Genomic DNA, 7797 nt, shown 5'->3' on the forward strand with positions numbered 1-7797 from the left:
GTTTGGTTGGAAGAGTATTGAAATCATGGCTGTGTTCATGATGCTAGAAATTGTGAATTTAGTTTGATTCCAGTTATCATTTTGTTGAAGAGCAGAGATAGATGAACAAGAAGTGTTTATTGTACTCAGCAGTGAAGCCATTGGGTCCTGGTGCTTTGCTATTGGGCATACGACTGAGGGAAGTAAAAAGTTTGTCCTGTGTTATTGGGGAATCCAGCATGTTGGTTTGTTCTTTGCTAAACTGTGGTAGTAATAGTTCGATGTCCTCTTGACTTGGTTTTCTTTTTCTGATGAATATAGATTGACATTGAGCTCCTCAAGATTTTATTTATCTCATCGGATGCATTTGTGGGCTTCTCTGCTGAGGACTAATGATGGAGATTTTTTGATTGACTATGATCAAGTATTTACCAGATTTATTGCTATGGTGAAAATGTGTTTAAGTCTGTGTATCAGGAATTAAGTATGTCATTTTGAACTGCAATTTTTGTCACTTTAATAAGTAAAGCTGTTTCCTTACTGAAATGCCAGAAACACATTCCTGCTTGGGAAATGCTCCAAACTCGATAATATAAAACAAAACATGGCTTTATGTGATTACCTTCAAAAAAAAAATCCTCTAAACAGGTGATTTCATGTTTTGAGGTTCTTTTCATAAAACAAAAAAAACTGTCCTAGCCAAAGTAGTCTTTTCTTACTGAAAACTGACGGAAACACATTTCTGCTAGAGAAACACCTAAAACTGGATAAATATAAATGATTAAAATATGTAATATTATTTGTTTTTCAAACTGTAGTTTACATCACTCTACTGACTAAAACAAATTTCTAACTGAAAGCTGCGGAAAAATATTTTTTGCCCAAGTAAAACCCAAATTTGGATAAATTTGGGTTTTTTAAACATGGTTTTATTTGATTCCCTTAAGAAACTTATTATCAACAGCAGATTTTCATTTAGTTGGCTCTTGTCATGCAAAATATCTTACTAATTTCAGCTGTCACTTTTCACTGAAAACTAGCTGAAACACTTTTCTATTTGAAAAGTTTTCAAAATGGCGTAATATCCAAGAGAATATAGTTTCGTATGATTTCCTTTAGAAACTGTATTTAAACAAGATATCTTCCATTTTTTGGTTTTTGTTATGACATAAATAACTTTTCTAAAAATGTTTCTGCTCCAGAAACTCTTGGATAATATGAAAGAGAACAGGATTTATTTTAGAAATTCCTCTTAACAGCATATTTCCCATTTTTAGGTGCTATTCATGAAAAATAAAACACTTTACCCTTTACCATTTTTACTGGAAACTGCCAGGATATATTATACAAGTAAAAACATGATTTATTAAGATTTCCTTTATCAACTCATTCTTACTTCTAACAGCAGATTTCCAATATGTATTATGTTGGAAAATGGTTACAGGCAACTTCTTCAAGAAAATCACGAGGTATGTTTTTTTTTTTCAATTTTACATATTTGAGTGTTTCCCTTGCAGAATGGTGTTATAGGAGCTTAAAGTGAGAAATTGCATTAGTGGCGATGATAGAAAACTACAATTTCTCGCCAATGGTATATGTAAATGTGAAATCTGCTGTTTCGAGGACGTTTCATTAAGAAGGTTATGCAAACCCTTTTTTCCTTTCACATTATCCATATTAAAGTGTTTCTAATGCAGAAATTTGTTTGAGGAGCTTAAGGGGAGAAATGGAAGCTTGGGGCACTAAAGTGAAGTTGAACTAGTTTTCCGTGAATGCTTCAGATTATCAGTGAAAGAACATGGAAATGGAAAATAGTTGGAGACTTTTTCTTGAATGAAATCATGTGAGTGTATGTTTTTTTTCACATTGTCCATATTTGAGTGCTTCTCTTGCAAAAATATGTGTTTTGGGAGTTTAAAGAGAGAAATCGTGCCTTTAAAAAAAAATGCCCTTTCTACTTGTTTGGGAGTTTCTACTTGTAACTCCCAAAAGATGTTTCTGGCCGTTAAACATAGTTTTAAGTTTTAGTGTTTCACGGCTAGAAACATCTTCTGGGAGCTTAAAAAGAGAAAAGTCAGATTTAGGCACTACAGAGGTAAAAGCCTTATGTTAACATGACAAGAACGTGGAACTGGAAACTTTTCTTTTAAGTGTTCGTTTCTGGAAGGAAATCACATGAACTAGGATTTCTTTCACATTATCCACTTATTAAGTTTTAATAACTTGGTTTGGGAACAATGACCACGCCCTGAACATATCTCATTTCCTCTGCACAAAGTATTTAAGCATGACGGACCCATTCACTTCCTCTTTGACTCTGTTTCCACATGACGTGAGAATCGCGAGCAAAACAAAGATAACTAACAAAGAAATCTAAACTGCTTACCTAGCATCATGGACCAGGAACTCTCCCTAAATCCTTCCGACAACGAGCTGTTCGAAGAACACGAGCTAACTCCCTAGGTCACAGAGCTCCAACCTTCTCCCACCATCCTTCGTCGCCAGCAACCTCGGCTACGTTCCACCATCTACGTTTCTCGTGGCTCCCGGCATTCGTCCCCGGACAACTCCGAGGTCGTCGGTCCCTCGCCTTCCACCAGCCCCAGGGGGAGAACTCAACTTCGGCGCGCGAGGGACATCATCCCTCCCCGACGCTGTTCTCCCATCCGCTCGAGATCCAGGCGCTGGAATGACGGGCAAAACCACCCCGACCCTCCTTCACCACACCGACTCTCCAACAGCCCCAACATGTCCCACATCTCCAAGTGGACAGTCTCCCATCTAAAGAACGTACTCACCCAGTGCAACATCCCGTTCAATAAAGTTCGACAGAAAAGCAAAACTTTACAAACTTTTCGCGGACTCCCAACACAGCAACACTCTCACTCGGCAAACCTCCCAAGCACTTCCAGATTCCCGACGTCGTATCAGCCGCTACGCTGATGACGTCACAACGCATCCGACGGCCGGAGAAGCCCAATCTGAAGCACATCCTGCAATTGTTTTCCCCCAATCTGCACTATCAACCCACGCACATGCATCCCTTCATCCCAACATCCTTTCCTCTTCTCTCCCTCCTGCCTTTCCTGCCTCATCTACCTTGGCCAACTTTGCTCCGCCCAACATGAATCCAGCTACCTCAGCTGCTCAGACAGCTCCCACAGCAGGGGCCCATAGCGGAGCAACCGGCTAAAACCCCTTCTTTCTCCCTTTTCCGCGACACCATCTGCTCGGTTTTTCCAGACCGCAGGCCCGAGCTGGATGACTACTTGTTGCTAATCCTAGACCTGGCCTTGAGGTTCGGCAGCAACGGTTTTTACACCTACCATGTCCTCTTCGCATCCGAAGCCGCCGCAGCAGTGCAGCAGTTCAATCAGGGAACTTACTGGGGTACACTAGACCCTGAATTATATTGCAGAGTCTTTGCAGCTCGCTCCTCCCCTAACTGCGAGTTCTGTGGCGCACCTTCCCATCCAGCCACCACATGCACCCTCACAGCCCCCCTGCCTTCTACCTCCGCTCCTAGAAGATGGAGCCCCACCGGTTACCGCAGCCTGCCTCCATCAATCCCCCCACCATCCATCATCCCAAAACCAGCCACCAACCAGCCAACAACCATTGGCCCTCTCCAAAGCAGACATCACCAGCGCCTTCAAAGTACTTCCGATCCACCCCGAATTCTGGCATCTTTTCGGTGTCCTTTGGAAAGGCTCATATTACTTCGCAGTGCGTTTGACCTTCGGGTGCAAGAGCAGCCCAAAAATCTTCGACTCAGCTGGATCCTGATCCAACATTCAGAAACTTCCGTACGTCATCCACCTCTTAGATTACTTCCTCACCATCATGCCACCTTCCTCATCCCCAGCACACGGCCTCAACACTTTAACCTCAGCGTTCAAGGAACTCTGCGTTCCTCTTTCTTCAGAGAAAACCGTAGGCCCCAGCACCTCCCTGGAATTCCTCGGCATCACCCTCGACTCAGTTTCATTCCAAGCATCCGTACCTACCGAAAAAATCAATCGGATCTGCTTACTCATTTCAAATTACCTCTTGGCCCCCAAATGCACCAAACACCAACTCCATTCACTGTTAGGCCACCTCAACTACGCCATCCGCATCATCCCCCAAGGTCAATCCTTCTTGTCCCACCTCCTTTCCATCGCCGCCTCCGTCCCAAATCTCCACGGCCACACCACACTGGATGAAGCATGCAAAATGGAGCTAAAACTGTGGCACCAGTTCCTTTCCTCATGGAACGGCATCTCCTTTTTTTTTACGACGACCACATCACCAAGCCGGAAGACATCCAGCGTCGCCCCCAGAACACTCTCATCGTACCTCACCGGATGGAATAGCTTTAAAGCCTTCCACGCCTCCCTCAGCCTTCCATTCCCCTCACTACCTATCTCCCTTCATGGACAAAGCATTGGAGTCCATGTTCTTGCTGGCCTTCTTTGGCTTCCTGCGCTGCTCAGAATTCACAGCTCAGAACTCTGACCACCATCCATCGCAACACGCCACCATGTCGACATCTCCATCCATCATCCTGACACCATCATCTACCACCTCAAACGCAACAAGACCAACCTGTCTGGTCCGCCCCAGCCCATCTACATCTTTCGACTAAACTCATACCTAAGTCCATTCGAACCCATATGCGACTACATAAGCGCAAGATTAGCCAGCGGAACTTCTCCACAAGACCCACTTTTCATCACAGAGACAGGCAAAGGGGCCACACGGACCCGGTTTCACCACCACTTCCGCCATATCCTACATAAATCCGGTTTACACCCGGAATATTACTCAGGCCATTAATTTCGTATCGGGGCCGCCTCCACCGCCTCAAGCCAAGGAATCCCTGACCACGTCATCAAGATCCTCGGCCGCTGGTCATCCCCCGCGTACCTCACCTACATCCATTCTAACCTAAACGACATCAGAAACGCGCATCGGCACCTGTCCTCGTGAAGCTGTCTCTTGGGGACTCGGCGCCACCTGATCTTCCGAAGAGACAGCCCCCACCCAAGAGTCTCCAATCCCCCTGTTCCTGCCAGCCACCATCGCTCTCCTCCCACCATCAGTCATCAACCTTCTTTACCCTCCCCTTACCCTCATCCCTTCTTCCCACGACCCCTTCCCTACATCCCTTCACCCCTCGACCCCTAGCCCTTCATCCCTCGACCCTTATCCCTTCATCCTCTCATCCCACAACCCTCATCCCTTCCCCCTTTGACCCCATTCCCCTTCCCTAACCCATCCCTCTGACTCATATTCGTAATAAATCATTTATAACCTATATCGTTATAAGCGTGGTCTTTGTTAGTGAACTGAATGTTAACTTAATCTGATTAAGATTGCAGGAGGAGTTCAGTAAAGTACAGCGGCTTTAAAAAAAAAGGTAAATGTGTGTGACTATAGCGAGGGCGAGGCTATGGGTAAATATTGATATATAGATGTGTTCAGGTCTGGAGTCTTATGGAGTTAGGGAAATTTGGGGCAGTTTGGCCACTGTGCCTTTGAGTTTTAGAACTTCATGTTTCATGACGATTTAAGCAAAATGGCTGACATGCCATGCCTAGGTCGTTCAACAAAAACTCTTGATTTTGATAACTTTTCATCATACAGGTCTTAAGAGTGTACTTATCAGAGCTACTGATCTGATCACAGATTGGATCAGCACAGAGGGAGCAAATATTATTTTTAGAGATCCCTGACCAAGTTGTTTTGCTGTTGATACTAATTGCTGATCATTGCTGATCCATATTGTCAGATACAGATCCCTTTGTTCTTTAATTAAAGCAGCAGGTCTACAAGGATCCAGACTATTTTTGTTTTGGCAACCATCCAAGTCATTTCAACGTCAGTAAGTCAGTAAATCATCAAAAATTATACTTTTAAAGTAAGTTATAGTTATTTATTTTTCTTCATAAAACACACAATTCTTATGATTAGGAAAAAAAAGATTGTGATTGAATGATAAAAACAAATCTTGTCATTAGCATTTTTATTTTTATATTCTTTATTTTTTGACAGTTATATTCAAAAATATACATCAGCCCAAGGGCAATTTTCTTTCTTATGCTGTCAACATTTTTCAAAATAGGCTAACTTTGTACATTTTGGGAGAGGTATATGTACATGTAAACAATAAATACAGATTAAAAGAAAAAAGTAAAATACAACATGTTAGGGGGTGACTTGAGAGAGAGCGGAATAGAGGTTGATGAGGCTTGCTAAATTAAAGCAACATTACAGGGTCATTCAATCAATACCTCCACAAAATCTGGCCTTAAGGGTTTTACATATCTCACCCACTTGTTCCATAATTGAATGAACACAGTTTTCTGAAGACGAAGGGAAAAAGTAATCCTTTCCATAACATAAATGTAATTTACTATATCTAGCCACTCCTGTATCGTGGGGGGTTCAGGAAGCAGCTAGCGCCTTGTGAGTGATTTTTTACAAGCGGTTATTAATATGACAATCATATATTTATCTGGGCGCCTTGTTTGGAAATCAATTTTTCCTAAAAATAATGTGGTAAATTGCAGGGGCAGGTCAGTGCTAACAATGCTTTTTAATGCTTTGTGAAAGATCTGAATAACACACTTCCACCCAAATTCCCGCCACACGAGAGAGTTGGTGCATTCCCACTGAAATTTACATACATCCAATCAGTCCTCATTTGATATTGAGAGGCCACCTTCTCTTTCCCATTTTTCTCTAACATATTCAGCAGTGTGGGATTTTTTGTCATGAGGCCTTTGTAGAATCTAGAGAGAACTCCTTTATTTGAATCATTTTGGTGGGCACCAAGAAATATTCTCAATATTGGATCAACAAGGTCTGCTCTGTTTCTAATGTTATGTTCAAAATAACTGCGTATCTGGAGGTACCTATAAAAATCAGATTTTTCAAGACAAAATTTTTTCCTCAGGTTTTCAAAGTCCTTTAATTGCCCCTTTTCTGTAAGGGAATAGAATAATATATTTTTTTTAAATCTATAATCAATTTCATTTGGCCTGAACCCGGGATCATAAGCACACCACTGAAGTATTTGTAGTTTATGATCTAGCTTATATTCTCCTCTAATTGTGTTCCAGATTTTTAATTGGAATTTGATCCATGGATTTTACACATTGTCTATAAGTTTTCCCAATTTTTTATGTGCCAATACTGCTTGAATTGGGGGATACTTTATAATGGAGAGTTCAATGTCTTTCCATCTGGAACAAAAAGTTGGGGTACATATGTTAATTAAGGGTTTAGTCTGGGCAGCGTAGAAGTAATCCTTAAAATTGGGTAGATCCATTCCTCCTTGATCCTTTGGGAGTTGTAGAATTTTAAATTGAACCCTGGGTTTTTTCCCTTGCCAGATAAATCTTGAAATAATTTTATTCAGTTCAGATAATTGTTTTGAGGGAATTTCTGCAGGAAGTGCTTGAAATAGGAAGAGATATCGTGGGAGAAATTTTTACAGCATCAATTCTATGACTTAGATTGAGGAAAGAAATAGAGTTCCATCTGTGTATGTCATCTTTCATTTTTGTTAAGAGGGGGGCATAATTTATCTCTACCAGATTTTTTCAGTAAGTGTATTCCTAAGTATTTCAATGACCTCTGGTCCCAGTTAAGGTGTAGAATCAAAAGTTGCATTTTTTGCAGATTTAGTTTATATCCTGCATATCTACCAAATGTTTCGAGCAGGTTCATTAATTCAGAAAAAGAGTTTGAGGGGGTACTTAAATAGATCAGGATATCATTGGCGTACAATGCCACCTTGTGGTCTTCTCCATTTATGCAGATGCCTTTAAT

This window comes from Anoplopoma fimbria, unplaced genomic scaffold, assembly GCF_027596085.1.
Source record: "Anoplopoma fimbria isolate UVic2021 breed Golden Eagle Sablefish unplaced genomic scaffold, Afim_UVic_2022 Un_contig_13651_pilon_pilon, whole genome shotgun sequence".
Taxonomy (NCBI): domain Eukaryota; kingdom Metazoa; phylum Chordata; class Actinopteri; order Perciformes; family Anoplopomatidae; genus Anoplopoma; species Anoplopoma fimbria.